Source organism: Bos taurus, chromosome 21 (genome assembly GCF_002263795.3).
Source record: "Bos taurus isolate L1 Dominette 01449 registration number 42190680 breed Hereford chromosome 21, ARS-UCD2.0, whole genome shotgun sequence".
Classification (NCBI taxonomy): domain Eukaryota; kingdom Metazoa; phylum Chordata; class Mammalia; order Artiodactyla; family Bovidae; genus Bos; species Bos taurus.
The window spans coordinates 66,472,512-66,487,354 of NC_037348.1; the positions used below are offsets into that span (position 1 = coordinate 66,472,512).

General features: G+C 57.7%; 1 long non-coding RNA gene across 1 annotated transcript; it reads left to right on the top strand.

Annotated features, from left to right (window-relative positions):
* The first annotated feature begins 9,244 nt into the window (after positions 1-9,244).
* On the top strand, positions 9,245-10,964 carry LOC132343393 (uncharacterized). Its single transcript, XR_009492228.1, has 2 exons — positions 9,245-9,382; positions 9,578-10,964. It is a non-coding gene; the product is annotated as an uncharacterized lncRNA (long non-coding RNA).
* Positions 10,965-14,843: the final 3,879 nt, after the last annotated feature.

A 14,843-nucleotide genomic window follows, 5' to 3' on the forward strand; every position in this document is an offset into this window, starting at 1 on the left:
AGGAAGTGATGCTCCGGAAGCCGGAAGACCATGGAGAGTGCAGACAGCAGAAGACGAGGAGGCCAGAGGTACAGGGGCGGGAACAGCGCGGTCGCCCCAGCCCAGCCTGAGGACAGCCGCAGGGGTAGGGCGCCCAACCCTACCTGGGGACGCCGAGGCCCCGCCTCCAGGCCTTCCAGCCCCGCCCCTCCCCGAGCACACGTGGCTGGAGGAGGGGCTCCAGACCCGCTTCTTCTTTCCTCTGAGGGTGGGGGTGCCGTCCAGGGCCGGCGTCCCCCTCCTGTTTAGAAACCCGGAAGCGGAGGCCCAGAGAGGCCGAGGTCACCTGTGTTGGGCCTGCCTCCCAGGCTTCGGTTTCCCGGCGGGCCCCAGTGCAGCTGTCCCTTCAGTGACTGGAGTACAGAGTAGCCAGGACAGGAAGGGGAGACCCCGGGGGTGCCGGAACCCCGGGAAGGCCCAGCTGGCCTGGGAAGCCTGCAGGGGGTCACCCTGGGGACTGGGAGCTGGGCAGGGAATACCCTGCTCTGGAGCACTTTCTAACCTATGCCCCCAACCCCACCCCACACTAGCTAGGGAATCTTGGCTGCCCACCCCCCACTGCGGCCTGTGCAGTTCCGGGGGCTCGGCCGGCCAGCGCCCGGGCAGTTCCTGAAAAGGCTTGTGGTGGGACTCGTTGGCTCCCCTGCCCAGGTCACTGGAGCCCGCAGCAGGAGGAGGTCAGACCAGCAGCCTGGGCCCCCCTCTGGGGAGCATTCACATTTCCAGGAAAATTGCAAAACATTTGAAAGACAAATGGTCAGTTCCTCATAACCCTTCCTCATTTTCCTGAAAAGAGGTGTTAGGGGGAGGGAGTGTGCTGGTGGAGAGGGTACCATGAAGGGCTTCCTGGCCGCCAAACCATGCCCATCCCCAGGCTGGCTTGTAGGCAGCGGGGGAAGGCCAAAGGGGTGGGGGGAGCGGGGCAAGGAGGAGAGGAAATGGGAGTGCTGGGAGGTGCCAGCTGTGAAGCTCCAACACCTCTCCATAGCTGTCACCCAGGATGTTTTCATGCTCCCTTCTTGTCACCACTCCAAGCCATGACCCAGCACTGCCCAGCTTCAAAGGGGAGAAGCCGGGACAATGACTTCCCTGGTCCCATGAGGCAGGGAGCAGCGTCCAAGGACGGCCCCCATCCAGGGGTGCACCTCCTGTGTGAGCCCCTCCCCTGCAGGGCAGGCTGGGCCCCTGTGACTCATTCTCAGAACTGATGAAATGTCATTCCCACAACTGGGCGATGAAGGGCTGGCCTTCCACCTTGGGGGACTCTGCCGCTCGGGCCCTGGGATAAAGCAAGCTGCTGTGTTGGAGGGACCCATGTGGCCGAGACCATGTAGCCTCCAGCCATAAGCTCTCGAGGGCTCCTGCCAGCCGCCACCAAGGAAGCTTGGAAGCTGATCCTCCCCAGCTGGGCCTCAAGATCAACACAGCCCAGGCGACACCTAGATTATCGCTTGGGAGGGACCCCGTGCAGGGGACCCAGCTAAGTGATGCCCAGAGTGAGGGCATAAGTTTTAGGCACTAAGTTTTGGGATACTTTGTTACACGGTGATGGGTGACTGACACAGGTGGCGTCAGATAAGACAGGCAAATGCAGCGATCTGAGGCTGTGACCTTGAAATCGTCAAGCAGTGTCCCCCTCTGTAAACTGGCCATGCCCACCTCCCCACAGGACGCCAAGAAATAAATAATGCGATGCACTCAGGCACCCAGCCCAGCACCAGCCTCAGAATGGAGAGGTGTGCTGTGCTCACCTACTCCTCCAGGAAGTCCTCCAGGAAGCCCTTCACAATCCCCCAGCTGGATCTTGCCTTCCCTCCCTTGGGCACCCCGATGAAGTGGCTGTGTCTCCATCTGGAGTGCTTTGCTTTCTGCTGAGCTTCCAGTCTTTCGAATCCAGGTCTGATGCTCCAGTGACCCCTACCGCACCCAAGGGCTGTCATAGTTCTTCCCAGTCCAGCAAGAATGAGGCCTGAGGGTCCCACAGCAGGTATTCAACCAAAGCTTGCTCAGAAGAAAATGGGAAGACCCACCAGACATCCCTGTCTGTGAGACAGGACCTGGGATGGTGACCAGGACAGGCTGGGCAGGTGAGACAGAATCCCTCTGCTCATTACTCCTTATCCCTGAGCCCCTAATCCGGATTAGGTGGGGGTGCAGGGCCCTAGGGCATTGAGGATGAAAATGGAAGGTTGGGGACCCTGACCAGGCCAGCTGCAAATACTAGATGCCGCTGAAGGGCTCAACAGAGCCGTAGAACGTAGGACTGACTGGCCAGGGCAGGCTTCGGGCTAGAGAACAGTGAGACTGGATTCACTTCCCAAATCGCTCTGCCCCTGAAGTGCTCAGCCAGGAGGCAATGATGCAGGTGCTTGGAGGGCCGGAGGATGGTCTGGGCCACTGGTCAGCTGGACCACCGACTCAGGAATGCTGAGTCACATGACATCCCCTCATAGAGCCTCAGCATCTCTAGCCAGGTGGTTCAGGATTTCTCAAAGGAAGGCTTTGCACCTGTGATGGCCTATTGAAGCAGTTATTCATTCTGAGAAACCAACTGTGTCTCCAGAGACAGGAGACACCCCCACCAAGGGGCAAAGACTGTGATAGCTGTGTGTCCCAGCACCCAGCCCCCATCTGGAAAAAAAAAAGTGGTCTCAATGGGAGTCGCTGAATAAATAAAAGAGGGGCCCCCAGGGACCGTGACCTGTGCATCCGAACACCCAGTGAGCAGAGGGGCAGTCATGTTCAGAGGGCATGGAAGAGCCAGGAAAAGAAGACCAGGGTGGCACTGGGCTCCCCACCCTTAGTGGTAGGAGTCAGGACTGGGCGGCTGAGGGCAGCAAGTGCCAACACCGAGGTGGGGAGATGGAAGAGGAAGTGGGGAGGGTCACAGAGTGGGGCTCGGGCAAAGGCACTGCTGCTATGTGCCCCGAGGAAGGAGCCGTTACCCACCCCCCAACCCCCACAGTGACTAGGGCCCCTGGGAGATTTCACCGTCTGTCTGACCTCAGCAGCCAGGGCCTCTGGGGCCACAGGCTGGTTCAGCTCAGGGCAAACTCCAAGCTGGGAATAAGCAGCAGCCTTCCTCTCAGCTAGTGAGCTGGGCCCCAGCCCTCCTCAGGGGGATCCACCGCCCCACCCAGTCCTGGCCTGCCTACTTCCTACTCTGGACCCTAAGCATTCCTGTCGATAGGATGCCACTGGTGAATTCAAGCCAGGCTCCTGAGTGGGCCCCAGAGCTCACCCCATGTGCTGGCTGTTCCTGAACCCACTCCACGGACTGGGGCCGGGGGTTGGTTTCGGGGTGATTCAAGCTCATCATGTGTATTGTGCACTTCGCTGATAGCTCAGGTGGTAAAGAATTCACCTGCAATGCAGGAGACCCAGGTTCGATTCCTGAGTCAGGAAGATCTGCTGGAGAAGGGATAGGCTACCCACTCCAGTAGTCTTGGGCTTTGCTGGTGGTTTAGCTGGTAAAGAATCTGCCTGCAATGCTGGAGACCTGGGTTTGATCTCTGGGTTGGGAAGATCCCGTGGAGAAGGGAAAGGCTACCCACTCCAGTGTTCTTGGGCTTCCCTTATGGCTCACCTGGTAAAGAATCCACCTACAAGGTGGGAGACTCGGGTTCCATCCCTGGGTTCAGAAGATCCCCTGGAGAAGGGAAGGGCTACCCACTCTAGTATTCTATCCTAGAGACTCTATAGTCCATGGGGTCGCAAAGAGTCAGAAGGGACTGAGTGACTTTCACTTCTTCACTTCACTTCTTATTTCTATTATTATTGCATCAGGTCCACCTCAGATCCCTGGGCATTAGATCTCAGAGTTTACAGGCCACTGCTTTAAACCACACCACGGTGCAGGGGGGAGGGCCGCCCTGGGCTGGGCCTTGAAGGAGCAGTGTTAGTGTTCCGGGAGGAGAATGGGTGCTGCTGGGGGCTGGGCTGTCAGCTGTGAAGGTGCCTGTGATCCCCCCACCTCCATGGAGGGTATTTGGCCCAGCATGCCCTGGTCCCGTGGGCCCCACAGCTGTAGCAGCCTCCTGAAGGGATGTTTCTCAAGGCCACATCTGATCGCCACTTGCTTCTGTTTGACACTTTCAGTGGCTCCCCGTCACCATCCAGAAAAGGCTCAAGCCAGGAGTCAGCAGAATCAACGCCCCAAAAGATGGCCTTATCCGAATGCTGGGAGTCTGAGAACAAGTTCTCTCTGGCAGAGGGGGCTTCACAGAAGTGAATGAGTTAGGGATCTTGAGATGGGAATGGGGGGTGATCCTGGACTGTCTGGGTGGGCCGAGTCATCACCAAGTCATCACCAAGGTCTTTTACCTTTTAAAAAACTGTTTACCTTATATTGGAGTATAGCCAATTAACAATATTGGGATAGTTTCAGGTGGATGGCAAAGGGACTCAGCCACACATGTATACGTGTCCATTCTCCTCCAAGTCCCCTCCCACCCAGTCTGCGATGTGACATTGAACGGAGTTCCACAAACTACACAGTGCGTGCTTACTTGCTCAGTTGTGTCTGAGCCTTTGCAACTCTTTGGACTGTAGCCCACCAATCTCCACTGTCCATGGGATTTTTCAAGCAGGAATCCTGGAGTGGGTGGCCATTTCCTCCTCCAGGGGATTTTCCCAACCCAGGGATCAAACTGGGGTCTCCTGCATTCCAAGCAGATTCTTAATCCGCTGAGCTATCAGGGAAGCCCAATAGGCCTATTTTATTTTATTTTAAATATTTATTCATTTACTTGGCTGTGTCGGGTCTTAGTTGCGTCATGAGTGATCTTTCTTTGTGGCACATGGACTCTCTCATGGCTTCAGTAGCTGTGGCTCAAGGGCTTATTTGCCCAGAGGCATGTGGAATCTTGGTTCCTCAATTAGGAATCAAACACATGTCCCCTGCATTGCAAGGCTGATTAACCACTGGACCACCAGGGAAGTCCCTCGTTAAATAGTCCATTTTTAAATAGCTGAGGTCGTCTGAGTGAAGAAGCGGGGACAGGAGACTTGGAGCCGGAGTGAGGGCAGGTTGAAAGGCGGCCTCTAGAAGCTGGAAAGAGCAAGGAGATGGACCCCACTCGTTCTGCAGCCTCCAGCAGGAACCTTCCCCGCCGGCCCCTTTTGAGCTTCTCCAGTCCTGTGAGGTGATATATGAGATTCAGACATAAAGAAGGCTAGGCACCAAAGAATTGATGGTTTCGAACTATGGTGCTGGAGAAGACTCTTGAGAGTCCCTTGAACACCAAGTAGACCAAACCAGTCCATCCTAAAAGAAATCAACCCTGAATATTCATTGGAAGGACTGATGCTGAAGCTGAACCTCCAATACTTTGGCCACCTGATGCAAAGAGCTGACTCACTGGAAAAGACCCCGACGCTGGGAAAGATTGAAGGCAAGAGGAGAAGGGGACGACAGAGGGTGAGATGGTTGGATGGCATCATCGACTCAATGGACATGAGTTTGCGCAAACTCCTAGAGACAGTGAAGGACAGGGAAGCCTGGAATGCTGTAGTCCATAGGGTTGCAAAGAGTCAGACGCGACTTAGCAGCTGAGCAACAACAGTTAACAACAGCCCCACTCCGTTTGTAGTGATTCGCTGCTACAGCAGTGACAGGAGGCTCGTACAACCCCAAGCCCTCCCCCGGACCCCCAGGCCTGCCTGGCCATTTTCCACCCTGGAGACAGTTGCTCCCCTCCCCTACTGCCCTGAGCGCCCAGCCCCTTCGGCCTTCAACCACACTGTTTCTTCTGCCTGATACAACCGTCCTTGGCCAGATGCTGGCCACCAGCTCCCACACAGCACTCACCCCAGGGTCCCATCCTCGCTGCAGCCTTCTCGATCCTCAGGACGCTCTACCTTGAACAGGTGAATGTGTTGGAAGTTAGTGGGATCCATGGCCTCTAGCTCTTCGATGGGATAGCTTGGGGTTTCTAAGGGGCCTGAGCCTCAGGAATCAAAGGACAGTCCCTAGAGGGTCCCACCAGCAGGTGGCTTGGCAGTGACCATCCTCTGGCCTTGCGTTCCCCTACTAAAGACTCAAGTTCTGGCTTCATGGGCTTCCCAAGTAATGCTAGTAATAAAGAGCCTTCCTACCATTGCAGGAGATGTAAGAGACACAGGGTGGATCCTGGGGTGGGAAGATCCCCTGGAGGAGGGCATGGCAACCCACTCCACTGTCCTTGCCATAGACAGAGGAGCCTGGTGGGCTACAGTCCATGGGGTCACAGAGTCAGACATCACTGACACCATGTAACACACACACGACCACTTAGCACACCCGTATATGCCCATTCAGGTTCAAAATGGCATGGGACACTTAACTGCTGACCCTGATCTGAGGCCACAGAAAGGGCAGGAATTTTAGAATGAAGACTCAACAGGTGGCCCTGCTCCCTCCTGGTCCACCTCCCAGGGCTCAGTCACCCCCTGGCACCCACATGGCCCCTGACCCAGCCAGGAGCCCCTCAAGAGCAGGTGGCTGAATGCGCATCCCCTGCTCAGGGGACCCCTCCTCAGCCAGCGCACCTGCACCTTCCAAAGCAGGGCTCTCAGGAAAGCATCCAGACGTGGGTGCCGGCGGGGGAGGGGCACGTGGGGACCCACCTCCTGCCGCTGCAGGAGCTCGGGAGCCGAGGGCCTCCCCCAGGACGACCCCTAGCTGGACAGAGGAGCCTGAAGGCTGCACTCCCCGAAGGTCCCCACCCCGGACCCACAAGCAGCCTTGGAACCAGCCCGCAGCCTGCATCTCCCTTTACCCCTGTAAGAAGGGAGGCTCTGACACCGTGAAGATGGCTACTCAGAAATAAAATACCATGCATGCGTGTTCAGTCGCTTCATTGTGTCTGACTCCTTGCCACTCTACAGACTGCCGCCCGCTGGGCTCCTCGTCCGTGGGGTTCTCCAGGCAAGAATACTGGAGTGGGTTGCCGTGCCCTCCTCCAGGGGATCTTCTCGACCCAGGGCTGGAACCCGCGTCTCTTCTGTCCACCTGCGTTGTCAGGCGGGTTCTTTGCGCCTAGTGCCACCAAACAGCAAAGAGAAGGAAAAGAACAAGTGTGGGAGGACGTGAAGACACAGGAGCCCCCGTGTACCACTGGTGTGAATGCCAAGTGGGGCAGCCAAGGTGGAGAACAGGATGGAACTTCCTCAAAAAATAATCCCCAAACTGCCATTTGACACAGCAATTGCACCCGAAGAAACTGAAATACGAAGGAGATGTTTCAATGCATCCGTGTTCCTAGCAGCAGCATCCACAGCAGCCAAAAGGTGGAAGCTGCCCAGCACCTGCCAATGGCCAAATAGCAAGTGGTGTTTGCTAGAATGCGGCGTGATTATGTTAGATTTGGTCTGAAGAAGGAAGGAGCCTCTGACACAGGCCACGAGGCCATTATGCTGGATGAATCTCGAGGACATTACGCTGAGTGAAATAAAGCAGTCACCAAAGGACAAAGACTCTCTGCTTCTACTCCGCGAGGTTCATAGAGACAGAAAGGACAGGGGTGGTTGCCAGGGGCTGGGGGAGGGGGCGCGTGTCTCACGGAGACAGTCTCAGTTTTACGAGATGGATGTGTCGTGGGGATGGATGGTGGCCTAACCCTGCGAGTGTACTCACGGCTGCAGGGCTGCACACTTGAAAGTAGTCAGGGTGGTGCATTTTATGTGTCTTTTACCACAATTAAACTGGTTTAAAAGGGGGGTGGTGGCTTGGACCTGCACCATCTCCTCTCCGTTGTTTTCAAATCCTCTGTATCTTCTTGCAGCTGAAAGGGAAACCCTGTTCCCAGACCACAAGCAAACAGGGCTGCCCAGGTGGATGTGGGGCCAGACCCCCCTTGGCAGCACCCCCCCGACCCTCAGCACCTCCAGCATTAAGCGCCCCACTTGGTGCCTCCTCCAGTCCCTTCCAGGCTGGTGGGTCCTGGAGTCCAAAGTCCCAGAGATGGAGACAGGGCTGAGGGAAGCCTCTTTCTGACTTTGCTGGTCAGCGTTTCAAAGACCCTTTGGTCATACCTGGAGGTTGCCCAGGGAGCAGGTGTGGCCCGAAGGGCACCATACCGCCAGTGAGGGGTGGGCAGAAGCCTCCAAAGAGCCTCCTCTTCCTAAGGGTCAAGTCAGGACAGCTCCCTGTGGAGGCAGCCTTGGGGGCCTGTAACTCCACAATATTAAAAGCAGCTTCTGGAAAAGATTCTCCCCTTTCTCCTCTGCAGCCCTTTCCAGAGATTTCGAGATCATTAATTTAAGTGCAAGAGAAGTCCTGGTGGAAAATATTCATTGTTACAAGCTGAATGTTTCATGTGGGCTCATTAAATCCACCAGCCCTCCCAGGAAAATGCTGGGGGGGCGGGGGGCCGGAGAGGGCCGGGTGGAGTGCAGGGGAGAGGAGGGTGGTCACTTTGAAGAGGAAACGGGGAGGGCAGGAGGCAGGGCAGGCGAGAGGAGGGGTGACCCCTCAGCTCTCACTAAAGCGAGTTGGCTCAGCCCAGGAGAGGAGCCAACACAAATGAGCACCTTTGAAACTGGGTCCTTTCTGTGCGTCACCTCATCTCAGCCTCCAGTCACAGAAGAGGCATCTGAGCCGCTGGGCTGTTATGCAGACTTGTCCAGGGAGCCGCAATTACAACGGGTCACGGCCAGCACGCAAAGCCGTGGACACATCCCTCTAGGACCGCAGAGCGCCACATGCTCCGAAAAGCAGCCTCCAAGCTGAGGCCCCCTGGCCTGCAGCTGGTAATCACTTAGTCATCTTGCAAACAGTTGATGAACTTTCCTATCTGTGTCTCTATTGTTAGGAAACATTTTGGCTGTAATAAATACATATTTGCTGTAATAAATGCCAAAAAAACCACACTGGATTAAACCAGATAGAGGGGTTCCTAGGTGGCACTAGTTAAGAACCCACCTACCAATGCAGGAGACATGAGACATGGGTTCAATCTCTGTGTCGGGAAGATCCTCTGGAGGAGGCCTTGGCAACCCACTCCAGTATTCCTGCCTGGAGAATCCCATTGACAGAGGAGCTTGGCGGGCTACAGTCTACAGGGCTGCAAAGAGTCGGACACAACTGAAGCGACTTAGCATGCACAGAAGCCAAACAAGATAGAAGGTTGTTTTTCTTTCTCCCCCCTCTCATGTAGCAGTCTGAGCTTCAGCATTCTAGAGTCCTGTTGTGGTTACCCAGGCGCTTTCCGCCCTGTTGCTCTGTGAGCCTCAACACCCAGCTTCCATCATGTCCAGTCAAGATGGCTGCTCTGGCTCCTGCCATCACATCTGTCATCCAGCAGTGGGAGCAGAAAGAAGAAGGGGAAGCCACCTCTCTTCCTAGTGGGGGAAAGTCCCAGAGGTTTAACAGATCTTGATTTCTTATGTGTCATTGGTTAAATAGATACATATAGCTACCAGGGAGGCTGAGAACTTGAAAGAGTATCCATGTACCCAGTTCAAATTTGAGGTTTCTTTTACTTTTGGAAGAGTGGAGAGTGGGTATTGGGGAACAACTAACAATCTCTACCTAGAACACCCTCTCCCCTCCCTCCAGGGTCACAGTGAACCAAAGGTCACGAGTAAAAGGCCGTGCAGACTGCAGGAGAGGAGAGAGGTGATATGAGGAAGAATCTGAGGGGTCAATGTCTGGACCAAGGCTTGAGGGACAACTGGAAGACCATCTGGAAGGAGTTTCAGGAGAGGTGGTAGCAGATAGCGAATGGAGCACCTGTGCAGAAACTGGGCTTTGTTGTAAAGAGCAAAAACTCGAAGCTGGAGACAGGGATCCACGCTCAGATGCGGAGTCAGATGGAGAGGCGTCCCATCTCCCCAAGCCTTGGCTGGCGCCTCGTGCAAAGGCTGGTGGTCTCCATCACTGCTCACGGGCCTGGCATTCGTGGAGTTGTGGCTATGACACTTGAGTGGTGGGATCACTGGGTCAGTGTCAGACAGGGGCAGGCGCTGGACCGGAAGAGGGAAAGAGAGATCCCACCTGGAGGCCTCCAAGGCCAGGCTGAGTGGTTTGGATGTTACTCGGAAGCTGTGGACGTTTGCAAGTGGGACAGCATCCTGGGCAGAGAGAGGATTTTCAAACCCGGCTCTGGAGGATGGAGAGGAGGAGTGAGATCGGAGGTGTCAAAGCCTAACAGAAGGCAGCTACACACGGTGCCCGGAGAGAGACAGCGTGGCACAGACCTGCCAAAGTCAGGATACCCTTCAAGCATCTGGGAAGACTTCCTGGAGGAGGCAGCCCTGCAGCTGTGCCAGCCAAAGCAAGGGAAGGGGAGGGGGGAGGGGACTTGCCCCGGAAGGGACAAGAGAGGGAAGGGCAGATAAGCTGAAGCTTGGCAGTGCCCCCAGAGATGCTCCCAGCCACTCAGCACCCTGGCAGCTCTAGCTGTGCCTAGCAGTACATCCATGTCCCAGCTGACCCTCCCAGGAACCAGCGAGGTAGAGATCTTGCTCCCATTTACCAGAAGAGGAAGCTGGAGCCCAGAGAGAGCTGACCACTTCCCCGAGGCCACACAGCAGTCATGCCTGGAGCCCTCGGCACCCTTGAACCATCCTGGGTCCAATAGGATGACCTTCAGAAATGTTCTGACGCTATCTTCCTGGACTCAGGAAGGCTTTTCGTCCTGCTTTACCCGCATCCTAGCCTCCAAGCATCACTCGTGAAGCAGAGAGGGACCCACTGACTAGGAAGACAAACTGAGGCCAGAGAGGGCAAGTCGCCTTCCCGGGTGGCACTGCCCGTGATTGCCGGCCAGCAGGGTCTGCAGCCAGCTCCCTCCAGCTCCTCGTCCTGCTCCCACGATCCTGGCCTGGCTGGGGCCTTCCTCCCCTCCCCCAGCACCCCCGCTGTTTTCCTGGCTCTTTCTGTCTCCGGGAAGGGAGCGTGCTCTGAGTCTGTTTCCCTGGGAGAAATCCATTTTCAGAATCTGGAGGTGTTGAAATGTGTTCTTTTTTCCTCTCCAGAGAGCCCTTCTTGAGGACAGAGGTACCCCGAGAATCCCTCTGGGGCCACCACCAGCCGGGGAGGGCAGTCCATCAGGAGGGCCTGACCCCAGCCAGGGTCGGGGGGTGCCCTGCAAGGGGTCTGGGGAGGTGACCTATCCATCCTGGGACAGTGGGCAGCGGGGCTGCCCTGGACACGCCCACACCTGCACCCTGACTTCTGGAGACGCTCAGCTGCTACCCCCCAGCTGGGGCTGCAGCCCTTCTGGTCCCGAGAGCAGGGTGGCTCCTGAGCCCACCTGCCCGGCTCGGGGCGGGAGCCTCATCTGGGGAGGGTGGATCTTATCATCGTCTGCCAGTGGGGCCTGTGGAGGTCACAGAAGTGCTCGCTCTAAAGGGCTGTGAGCATCCGCTGACCCACGGAGCCAGCCCCCAGGGTCATGGGCACAGGGGGTTGCTGGCTGAGCGAGGTGGGGAGAGGAAGAGGGCGCAGGAGTGGAGGCGATAGAAGGGGAGACTGCAGAAGGGGAGGGGGGAGGGCGTGGCCCTCTGCCCCAGCACACTGACCACACCCGCCCAAGGCTTGCCATGCCTCCGCTTTCAACATCTGCTCCAGAACGAGGATCTGGCCTCGCCTTCCCCACCCTTGTCTCCGCAGGCAGCTCTGACCACACCTTCCTGCAGCTGACCCATCCCCTCCCCAGGGCTCCCAGGCCCTCCCCGGGGGCTCCTTCTGTCTGGTGGAGGCCTTGTATGCCGAGCACCCACTCTGGTGGTAGGCCTGGGGTCTTGGGGAGAAGTTCCTTGAGCTCCAAGAATGCACATCCCAAGTCGTGGACTCGTGGGCCACCCAGACTGAAGCCCGGAAGGGTCCTGGCAAGACCAGGCTGTCCACGGCCTAGCCCTGGGGCCCACACACCCGGGAGATCTCAGCCTCAGTTCTAAGCCTTCAGGACAGGAAGCAGCCTTGGCCAGGGACACCAAGGGACTTCAGGGAGAGGATGTTCAAGGACCCCCCACCCCCACCAGGGGAGTCTCCCCACAGGTGAGTCACATGATGATTCTGCCTGTCCCCGTCCAGCCCACAGCCAGCCCCACCATAGCCCTTATATCCCCAAGCAAGTCACCCTGAAACTCCAGCAGAGCCGTTTCACTGCGGGTCCCGGGAGGGCTGGAGGAAGCCAGGTCCCTCTGGGTTGGGCTCTCTTCCTCTGTCAGCCTCTGCGTCTTGGCCTGCTGGCCACAGGGTAAGGACCAGGTTTACCCAGGCTTGTTGAGACTTCCAGCCAGCCCTGGGCCAACCTCCAAACCGACCTGGAATTCCAGCTCCCACCCACAGACCGGAGGCCCTCCAAGGCAGGGCTGGGGTGGTCCTCAGAACAGCTGAGCGCTGCAGGTGCTGAATGAATGAATGAATGAACGAATGAATGGACACGCCACCCTGCACAGCATTGGCGGGACTCCCCCCTCCCTGCCACCTCCTCACCACGGCTGAGCACAGAGGTTCCCACCCCAGGACTAACACGTGAAAACACACTTGGCTTCGGGCCTGGCGCACAGTAGGGACTTGATGAAAGTTCCCCAGCATCCGCGCATCCCTGTCCTGTGTACAGATGGAGCAGCCAAGGCAGTGGGTACTCTGCTCCTCGGAAATAGAACAGACTTTGCACAGTCCTCCTGGACAACTGTACCCTCGGCGTGTTGAACTGCTTCGCAGTAACAGGCTCCTGTCCTGGATAAAGCCCCCTGCCCTACCAGGAAGCACCCCCAGGCAGGGAAGGGAGGCAAGGTATGGCCCCTAATTCTGAAGGACCCCAGCCTCACCTCCAACCTCCCTTCTGCCTTGCCTCTTTTGAGAAGCTTCTGCATACCCCTTGGTGGGGGTGATGGGTACAAGGATGTGTATTAATGACCCCTTCCGTGACACTGACAACCCCACCATTTGCCTATCAGCTGGCCTGCTGGGCAGGTCCTTGGGCAGACGGGAGTGTGGGGACGGGGTTGGGGGGCCCTCTGAAGCAGGGGCCATACTTTGCCCTGCTTCCCTGGGTTGTCAGAGTCACAGAGACAAATATCAGAGGCAGAGGCGAGGCCTGCCCCCCAGGCTCCCTGTCTCTCTCTCGGTCCCTGTCTCTCAATGGCACTCCCTCACCCCTACTGTCTCTCTCCCTGAGACCCCCTGCCCCCAGCCCTAGATGGAAGTTCCTTTACAAAACACGGAGCTCATCCTCACCGAAGAGATGAGAACAGGAGGCCCATGAGAGCGGGAATGGACCCCAGGTCATGCAACAAGGTCAGTGTCCAAGCAAGAAACAGGGATACCCCAGGGACTCGCCAGGTTCATCGGTGAGCCCTTGGGGCCATTCAGACCACAGGAAACGGGTCCTCCGAGAAGGCTGCTGACCAGCCCTCCAGCCTCATGCAACTGCTGCAGTGGAAGGGCAGGGGGTGGATCTGAGACCCTACAGAAATGCATCTTCCCTCGACATCACACTTCAGAGTCAGGCTGGGTCTGGTCCCGCTTGGGTCCGGCTAAACCTTGGGCCAGGTGCCAGGAGGGCTGGGCTGAGGGTTCAACCAGCTGCAGTCTGAGGCTCCATCCTGGTAGGAGACAGTCCGTCACACTCCCGGTGCCCCGAGTTTCCCCAGGAGCTCGGCACGCCCGCCCCTGACGGGGTGCCCTCTCTGAGCTGACGGGGTGCCCTCTCTGAGCTGACGGGACGGGAGCAGGCACAGAACAAGCAGGGGCTAAAAACGAGCCACGCGTCAAGACCGCTTCCTTTCTGTGCCTCTGCCATCCCCGCGGGACCCAGCCAGGCGCACCCACCAGAGCAGGAGGGGCCCGTGGAGCAGAGCATCCCAGACAGCCGAGTCTACTCTGACACCAGAGCATCCCTGGGTCAGCTGAGACTGGTGGACACCCAGGCACGCCAGGGAGCCTGCCAAGATCAGGAAGGCACCCCAAGCCGCCCACAGGAGGTGAGGAACCCTGCTCGCTGCTGTGTGCCTGTTTGTTACCAGGCGCCGGGCGGCAGCGAGGGGCTGACAGAGCCTAACTCACCAGGAGCGCCATCTGCTCTGAGATGCGCTAGCAGACCCCCCTCAAGTCACCGGGGCTCAGAGAGGCCCAGGGACTTACTTGAGTTCACCCCGGGAGTGGGCTCAAGTCCAGAAGCTCTCTGGGGCTCCACCCCACCATGCGCTGGCCAGGCAGACCGCTAAGTCAGTCCGTGTGCCTGCAGGGAGTCCCTGGTCATCGAGGGAGACACGGGGGAACGGAGCTCTCTGTATTTGGGGGGTATAAGGAGAAAGGGCGGCTGTGCCAAGCCCCAGAGGAGGAGACTAGCTTCTGCAGCTGGAGAAGGAGGCGGCAGAGTGGGCCTCCTGGGTGGGCAATCAGCAGGAGCAAGGCAAGACCCTCTCGGTCCACTCCAGCTGCATGGCCATCGCCACCACCACCCCACAGAGCCCTGTGACCCCACGGTGCCCGTGGACTTCACCCCCCTCGGAGCTGAGCTGCCGCCAACCCCCTCCATCAGATACGTCAGACGCCAGCCAAGGAAAAGCAGCCACATTTGCACAGCCGCTGCTTGTCCGGCCCCTGTGTGCCAGGCACGCCTCATTCACGCTTCCCGGGCTCTCCATCAACCCCCAAGCAGAGGGTACTGACACCCTCGTTCACAGATGAGCTCAGAGAGGGTCAGGAATGTGCCCAGCGCCATACAGGAAGTGGAGCCAGGATTTGAATCAAGTGTGTGAAATCCCAGAGATCCCAAAGGTCAAGTGACCCGTTGGATGGAAAGGCTCGGTCCTTACGGGGACAGCCTCGGCTATGCCACCCGCACCTGCCACCACCGAGGGCCCTG